This window comes from Artemia sp. Qi Xiang Cuo, chromosome 12, assembly GCF_049724085.1.
Source record: "Artemia sp. Qi Xiang Cuo chromosome 12, ASM4972408v1, whole genome shotgun sequence".
NCBI lineage: Eukaryota > Metazoa > Arthropoda > Branchiopoda > Anostraca > Artemiidae > Artemia > Artemia sp. Qi Xiang Cuo.
Window position 1 is genome coordinate 32,599,418 of NC_142805.1, and position 8,523 is coordinate 32,607,940.

The 8,523-nt window shown below is 38.6% G+C and overlaps 1 pseudogene; it reads left to right on the plus strand.

The window, feature by feature from the left end:
- The first annotated feature begins 1,339 nt into the window (after positions 1-1,339).
- LOC148946030 (GTP-binding nuclear protein Ran pseudogene) lies at positions 1,340-7,585 on the plus strand (annotated as a pseudogene).
- Positions 7,586-8,523: the final 938 nt, after the last annotated feature.

Below are 8,523 nucleotides of genomic sequence, written 5' to 3' on the forward strand. Positions count from 1 at the left end.
TAGTATCCATGCTTTACACTCACATCCACATTTTCTGCATTGAATAGGTTCAATGAGGCGGTGATTGAAGGTTGAGAATCCTTATGAGGTAGGTAGCACATCATAGGAAAAGAAATCTAGTTTCGATCTAACAATCCCTTCCTGCGGCTTCTTCTTCTTCTGCTACTGTTTACAGTACGTGTCGGCTTTTTCCTTCTTTTCTTTGACAGGGGTGATGTCTGTCGTTTCTGACCTGAGTAAAGACTGATGAGTGATGCATTTTTTCTTGACCTTTTTAAACCTTTTCCATTTTGTTTTAATCTCTCACCAAGGGTTCGCGCACTGGACCTAGGATTTTCCGTAGCCCTTTTTTTTAAATCCTTGCCTGAGCCCCAATCGTATAGTGTAGAGGATGCAAAATCTGTTGCAGCCAGTAGAAGATATTTTCTAGCCAGTGGTAGTGAAGAGTGAAACCGCCTAGCAAACCAACTGCCAAGACAATAGATTGACGAGCGTCCTTTGTAATAGTCCATTCCATTGTCCTGTTGTCTTGGGCTAAGAGTATTAACATAGCAGTCAATATCAGGGCAAATGAATACCATTTTTCTGTTAGACATCTTGTTGTTGGACGAAAATGGCATGTAATCACAGCCAAACCTTTTGAATTGCTAGAGGATCACCTAATTCAGTTCTTAGTGTTAACTAACAGAGTTCCAAATAGGAAGTGTTTACGGGAATATATTGAAGATGCTTTATATTGTAGTGATGAATATGTTCTTGATTGGTTTTTCGTTCAAGAACTCGTAGGAGGGGAACATTTGAATTACCGAATCGAGACGTTTCCACAAATGAAGCATAGAGAAATATACATATGTCCGTGGCAAAGGCTGGCGGGTAGTCTGCAAAAATGAAATTAGTGGGATTACAGCGAAAATAGAATTTTAATAACTCTGACACACTTTTACTTAGATATTAGCTAAAAATATTATTATGAGGTTGAAAAGATAGCGAAGATGTCTACAGTAGGCAGAGAAAATAATGTGATAGAAAAAATAGTGGTTTATTTGACAAGTAAAAAAATTACATTCTATTTAGATATCTCTGAAGAACGGGGGAGCAGAAAAATTTAAAACAAAGGGTGTGGAGGGAGATTATAACGAAAATAACATTTTAATATGTCTGACACACTTTTACAGTGATGAAAAATGGGTTGGTTTAGATATTTCTATAACCAGGTAGAAATGCTTACATTTTTATATTCCGACTGGACTTGTGTGCCTGAAGGCCCTGGCATAGCATGCTGGAGGGCAACCTCCTGACCTTGTGTAGGTGGGGCAGCTCTTGAAGGCCCAGGTAAAGCATGATGGAGGGCGGACGGGCCGGCGACGTTATGTTCTTGCGCAGATTGGGCTGCGGCTTGTGCAGTAGTGCCAATGACGGCACGGACTTGTGCAGTCAAGCCAGCGAAGTCACGGGCTTGCAAAAATGCAGCGACGGCGATGTCACTGGTAGGTTGCATTGGTTCCTGATTGGATTGGACTTGGGCAGGTATTAGTTGTCTGGAGGGCCTCGGCCAGCGACCATACTGCACAACTTCTCAGGGGTTTTATTATTACCCCTCACTTTCTTTTCAGGTGGAGGTGCACATTCTTCACAAATGTCTTTAAAAAGAAGAAAAAATTTAGTATTGAAATAATTTTTCCCCTTTTTTACAGAATACAAATTAGTGCCTCAATCCCCTAACCATAATTTTGTCTAGAATACATTTATTGTAGAGAAGCTCCCTCCCTCCATTTTTAGTAAAGTTAAAAGTTAAAATTTGCGAAAAATATACTAGACTCAGAAATCAAATGCTATTCAATTTACGCATAATAAAGTTATGTTTTCTTTTTCTTAGAAGTCCCGACCCTCTTACTTTTCACGCGAAGAAACATTTTTTTTTCACTTTAAAATAAAGGTTTTAGAAGGGAGGCATTGCAACCCTAACCCCCCCCCCCACCATATAAACACTGAATACTCAAAATGGAAAATGAATATTACATGAAATTGACATCCATCCCCCTCTTAACAATCCCCCCCTCTGTTTACAGAAGAAAGTCCCTCTGCCTTTTCATTAAATCAAAAGTCAAATTTGCGATGAAGAAGCTATCATGTTAATTTGATCAAAAGTATCCTTTTTTCAGTGAAATCTTTGACTAAGCCGCTAACATAAGGATTGACAGGCCGGATGTACTTTGAAAGGGTGACAGTAATTATCAGCTATTTAAAACTTCACGAAAATGCTTAAGTCAAACCAAAGCAGCTTAATAGCTAGGGGATACACAGACAGTTGGCTGTCAAAAGGAGAGTTCAAAACATAGTTATTTCTTTTGGAAGAATTAAAGTCAAAAACTGAGAGGGGTGTGGAGGGGGGAGGTTAGGTTTACGTGGTAAAAAAAACATATTTTAAGCTTTCTAGCGAGTATAAACAATATATAGTGGAGTTTGTATTGTGTGTGTGTGTGTGGGGGGGGGGGTTATCTGAGTTTGAATATACTGGAGGGGGCTATGTAAAATGATTTTATTTGAAAATAAAGTATGAAAATTTACTAAACAGAACTCACATTGTTAGTCGATGAATCCAGAGTATCCAAATCACTAACATTAGATGTTTTATCCATAGTGTCACAGAACTTTCTGAATGTTTAATCACAACGCATGTCCGTTATATACGAAATCTCTAAGGCGAATTTTGATGTAATGGGAAACCATATGTAACTGGCTCCCTGATTGGCTTATAGAAAGACATCTTATGTAACCGGCTCCCTGATTGGCTTAGAAGGGGACACGTGATCCTGTTTCCCGTTATCAAATCAATAAATTCTCCCCACTGATTATGTAATCAATTTCTCAGAAATTTGGTTCCCCTTTGATTACGCAAACTTTTTCTCAGAGATTTAGCTCCCCTTCGATTACGCAATCAATTTCTCAGAAATTAACTTGTCCTTGTCGATTACGCAATCAGTTTCTCGGAAATCTATTTCCCCCCTCTTGTCCTAGATCAATATATCTCATCCCCACCGTTAATGTCCATGTGTAAACTTCTCCCCGGAGACAATACACTTGTAAAAAAGAAATAACTCGACCTTGAAAGCGGTTTCATTGACCCCATTAGAATCAATAAACCATGAAAATACATCAAAGTGAAAAAATCCTGTTTTTTTCATTTTCAGTTAAAAAAAACATACAAACATGCATAAATTATGCCCTGTCACGACTGGTATCCTCCTCTCTACTGGTTACAAGTTATGCCCTGGGGGTATGTCATGATTTTATAGAAAGCGTTGTCGTGGAAACTTCAATGAAGGCTCATTCTATTGGAAATGAAAAGGGTTAGTTCCCCTTTTAATAGTCGAAAGTGATTGGAGGACAACTAACGCCCCTCTTGCACCAACCTTTTCACCAAATACATCCAATCAAAATATTTAGATAGCCATTTTGTTGAACGTAGTTGACAGTTTTAGAAATCAGGTCTTTAAGGATGACAACCCCCCCCCCCACAAACCTCAGGGGAAGGGTTGCAAGTTATGCCCTAAGCCATATAAGGTTTTTATAGAAAGAATTGAAGTAGAAACTTCAAAAAGGGCTCATTCGACTGGAAATTGAAATCCCCCTCTCACGCCCACCATTTCCCCAAACACATACAATCAAAGTTTTTATATAGCCATTTTTTTCAACGTATTTGAAAGTTTTGGAAATCATATCTTTGCGGTTGACAATCCCCCCCCCCCCCCCACAGCACTCAGGACAACAGTTGTAAGTTATGGTCTGGGGGCATATGAGGTTTTGATAGAAAGAGTTGTCGTATAAACTTCAAAAAGGGCTCATTCAATTTGAAATTGAAACGGGTAAAGCCCTTTTCAATAGTCAAAGTTGATTTAAAAGCAACTATCCCCCCGTCTGACGCCCACAAATTTTCCAAACGCATCCAATCAACATTTTGAGATATTCATTTTGTGCAACGCAGTTGAAAGTTCTGAAAATTATATCTTTGAAGATGCAACCCTCCCTCCCCCCACAACCCACAGGGCCAAGGGTCTAAGTTATGCCCTGGGGGTATATAAGGCGTGTATAGAAAGTTTTGTCGTAAAAACTTCAAAAGAGCTCATTCGGTGGGAAACTGAAGGGTCTTGTGCCCTTTTTAATAGTCGAAAATGATCAAAGGGCAACTAACCCCCCTCTTATACCAAACATTTCCCCAAAAACATGCAATCAAAATTTTGAAATAGCCGGTTGGTTTAACGTAGTTGATAGTTCTGGAAATTAGGTCTTTAAGAATGACATCCTCCTCACAGCCCTCTGGGCCAGGGTTTAAAGTTATGCCCTGGGGGCATATAAGATGTTTATTCAAAGCGTTGTCGTAGAAACTCTAAAAGGGCTCATTCGATTGTAAAATGAAAGAGCTAGTGCCATTTTTAATTGTCGAAATTGATTTGAAGGCTTGACATTTTCAAAGGCAGTGCAATCACGCTACTTAAGTAAAGAACAATGTTGGCACAATGTATTATTTTTATTTTTTTCCTCCATACCAGAGCACTTCGAATCGAAGGAGTTGTCGTAGAAGCTTCTAAAAGGGCTCATTCGATTAGAGATTGGAGTAGCTTGTGCTCTTTTTAATAATTGGAAGTAACTGGAATGCAACTAACACCTCTTCCACGACCACCATTACCCTAAAATCATCCAATCAAAATTTGAGATAGCACTTTTGTTCAGCGTTGTTGATTTCCAGATAGAAAATATGTTTTTGAGGAGGACACTCCTCCACAATCCTTAGGGCAAGGGTTTTAAGTTATGACCTGGGGGCATATAAGAATGATGTTGGCAAAATGTATTATTTATTATTTTTTCCTTTAGACCAGGGCACTTCGTATCAAAAAAGTTGTCATAGAAACTTCGAAAAGGGCTCATTAAAGTGGAAACTGGAGTGGCTTGTGCCCTTTTTAATAGTCGAAAATTATTGGAAGGCAACTAACACCCCTTCCACGCCCACCATTTCCTGAAACACATCCAATAAAAATTTTGAGATAGCAAATTGGTTCAGTGTAGCTGATTTACAGATAGAAAATATGTTTTTGAGGAGGACACTCCCCCCCAGCCCTCAGGGCAAGGGTTTAAGTTATACCCTGGGGCATATAATGTCTCTATAGAAAGCGTTGTCATAAAAGCTTCAAAAAGCACTGATTTTATTGGAAATTGAAAGGGCTAATGCCATTTTTAATAGTCAAAAGTCACTGGAGGACAACTAACACCCCTCTCACTCCCACTTTTTCCCCACACACATCCAATCAAAATTTTGTGATTGCCATTTTGTTCAACGTAGTTGAAAGTTCTGGAATTTAGGTCTTTAAGGATGACAATCCCCCCCACAGTCCTAAGTTATGCACAGGGGGCATATAAGGTTTCTATTGAATACGTTGTCTTAGAAACTTCCAAAGGGGCTCATTCGATTGGAAATTGAACTGGCTATTGCCATTTTTAATATTGAGAAGTGATTGGAAGGCAACTAACACGCCTTCAACAGCAACCATTTCCCCAATCACATCCAACAAAAATTTTGAGATAGCCATTTGTTTTACGCAGTTCAAATTTCAGGAAATTATACCTTTGACCAGGGGGTTATAAGTTTGGCCTGGGGGCATATAAGGTTTTTATTGACATCTTTGTCGTAGAAACTTGAAAAACGGCTCATTCAATTGGAAATTCAAAGGGCTAATGCCCTTCAAGTCAAACCTCTCTCCCCCTAAGACCCTCAGGGCATGTGTTGTAAGTTATGACATTGGGGCATGTAAGGTTCTTATAGAAAGTGATGTTGTAGAAACTTCGAAAAGGGCTCATTCAGTTAGAAGTTGAGAGAGCTAGTGCACTTTTTAATGGTCAAAAGTTACTGAAGTGCAAATAAACCCCCTCTCACGCCCACTATGTCCTCAAACAAATGCAATCAAAATTTTAAGACATCCATTTTGTTCAACGTAGTCGACAGTTCTAGAAATTAGGTCTTTTAGGAGGATAACCCCCCCATAACCCTCAGTGCGAGGATTGTAAGTTATGTCCTGGGGGCACATAAGGTTTGTATAGAAAGTTGTTGTAGAAATTTCAAAAAGGGCTAATTTGATTGGAAATTGAAATTGCCCTTTTTAATAGTCGAAAATGAGTGGAGAGTAATTAACCCCCCTCTCACGCCAACCTTTCCCCCCAAAAAATTCAATCAAAGTTTAGAGCTAGCCCTTTTGTTCAACGTAGTTGAAAGTTTGGTAACTTATGTATTTAAGGATGACAACCCCCTTCCCCCCAGAGCCCCCAGGTCCGGGTCTGGAAGTTATGTCATGGGGGCATCTAGGGTTTTTCTAGATCGAGTTGTCGTAAAAACTTCAAATGAGCTCAGTCAATTGGAAACTGAGAGGGCTAGTGCCCTTTTTAATAGTCAAAAGGTATTGGAGGGTAACTAACCCCCCTCTCACGCCCACCATTCCCTCAAACACATCCAATTAACAGTATCAGATGGCCCTTTTGTTCAACATAATAGAAAATTTTGGAAATTAGGTTTTTATGGATGAAAACCACCCTCACAGCCCTGCGGGTAAGGGTTGTAATTTATGCCCTGGGGGCATATGAGGTGTTCATAGAAAGCACTGTCGTAGAAACTAAAAAAGGGCTCATTCGATTGCAAATTGAAAGGCCTAGTGTCCTTTTTAATAGTTGATAGGGATTGGAAAGCTTAACAATTTTATAGTAAAGATCGAGGTGGAAATAATGTATTATTTTTTGTTGTTGTTTTTGTTTAGACCAGGGCACTTCGTATTGAAGGAGTTGTCATAAGAACTTCGAAACGGGCTCATTCGATTGAAAATTAATATGGTTTATGCCCTTTTTAATAGTCAAAAGTGATTGGACGGCAACTAATCCCCCTTCTACTCCCCCCCTCCCAGCCCCACCTTCCATTTACCCATTATGCTTAAAAACTAAAGTTGCCTTAAGATTAAATCAAAATAAACTGTGGTAATGCTAATTCCCAATAAGGCATCTCAGCAGTGTTCCAAGAACGACTGAGGGCATTATGTTCAATATTTTGGGGCTACTTCTGCTCTTAAAATTTAACCAAATCAAAATAGCGTAAATGTATCCAGGCTATCAAAGAAAGTAAACAGATTTGCACATAATTTGCACTTTACTGAAAAAAAAAAAATGAATGTACATTGTCAGTTTAATACACATATGCTGATCTTTATTAATCAAAATGTTAAAATTGTTGGATTTATTAAAGTTATAAAATTAAAAACATTCACACATTGACATTAAAGATAGGAAAGTTAAAGCCAAGTCTATTGTATTTCACCGAAAGAAGAACCTTCAATATTATGACATCTCTGCGAAATCGAATTATAATTTTGAGAAGCCTTTTCTTTGGCTTGCAAGGAAACTAATTGGTGATCCAAATTTGGAATTTGTTACCATGCCCGCCCTTCAACCCCCTGAGGTCCAGGTGGATCCCAATTGGCAACGGCAGATTGAAGGGGAACTTGCGGAAGCTCAGAATGGTGCTCTTCTGGAAGATGACGAAGCTTTATAAACATGTGTGCTCGGCTATTGTTGGACAATTGGCTGCTGAATATTTTTATTTTGCAAAATAACTTGACTTGTAAAATGGCGAATGCTGTCTGACTCCTAGGTTTCTTGTTTATTGTTCAGAATGTTCCATGTGATACAATAAAGAAACATGTCCTTATTTCCATAACTTTTTTTTTCCTGAAATATATAAAATTATTTGTAATAAATCACAAGTATATTCAGTATTCACTTACTGAGATTGTATATCTGTTAACATACCTTGTATTACAGAAAACATGATAAAATACTGAAAATGAGCGAAAATAGAAGTTTTGAGCAAAATCTGGATATAATAACTCAATTGATCGCAACGGGAATTTCAGACGAAGATTTTCATCGGATTATAAATGAAACCAAGCTGCTGGAGGACACTAGTGTGAATGAGACAGAGAGTGAAGACATTACATTTGAGGAGCTTCATCACCTTGTAAATGAAGAGAAGCTCCTACGACAAGATATTACGGATGATCGTGTAGTTGCCGATCTAGCAAGCAAACGTAAGACTTGCAATCTAGACGTTCCGGTGGAGACTCCAGCAGTTACTGCAGAGATAATGGAGGCTAAGTCTGTTTCGAGTGTACCACTAGAGGTCCAAATTGAGTTTAATCTACCAGAAATAGATAAAAACAAAAGGAAGGTTGAAGTAGACTCAAGTAGAGAGTCAAGTTAAACTGGAGTTTTTGATGGGGATTTTTATAACATTGTTAATGAAACCAAGGGGTTTTATTAACACCCAAAAAACAATAATGAAAAAGAGGTAACCAAGGGGCTGGAGAACACTATTTTTTATTGGACCGAGAGTGAAAATTGTACAGACGAGGTGCTTCTTCACCATTTCAATGAAGAAAAACTCCTAGGATGAGATACATCGAAGACGGATTCACTTGCCTATCTAGCACT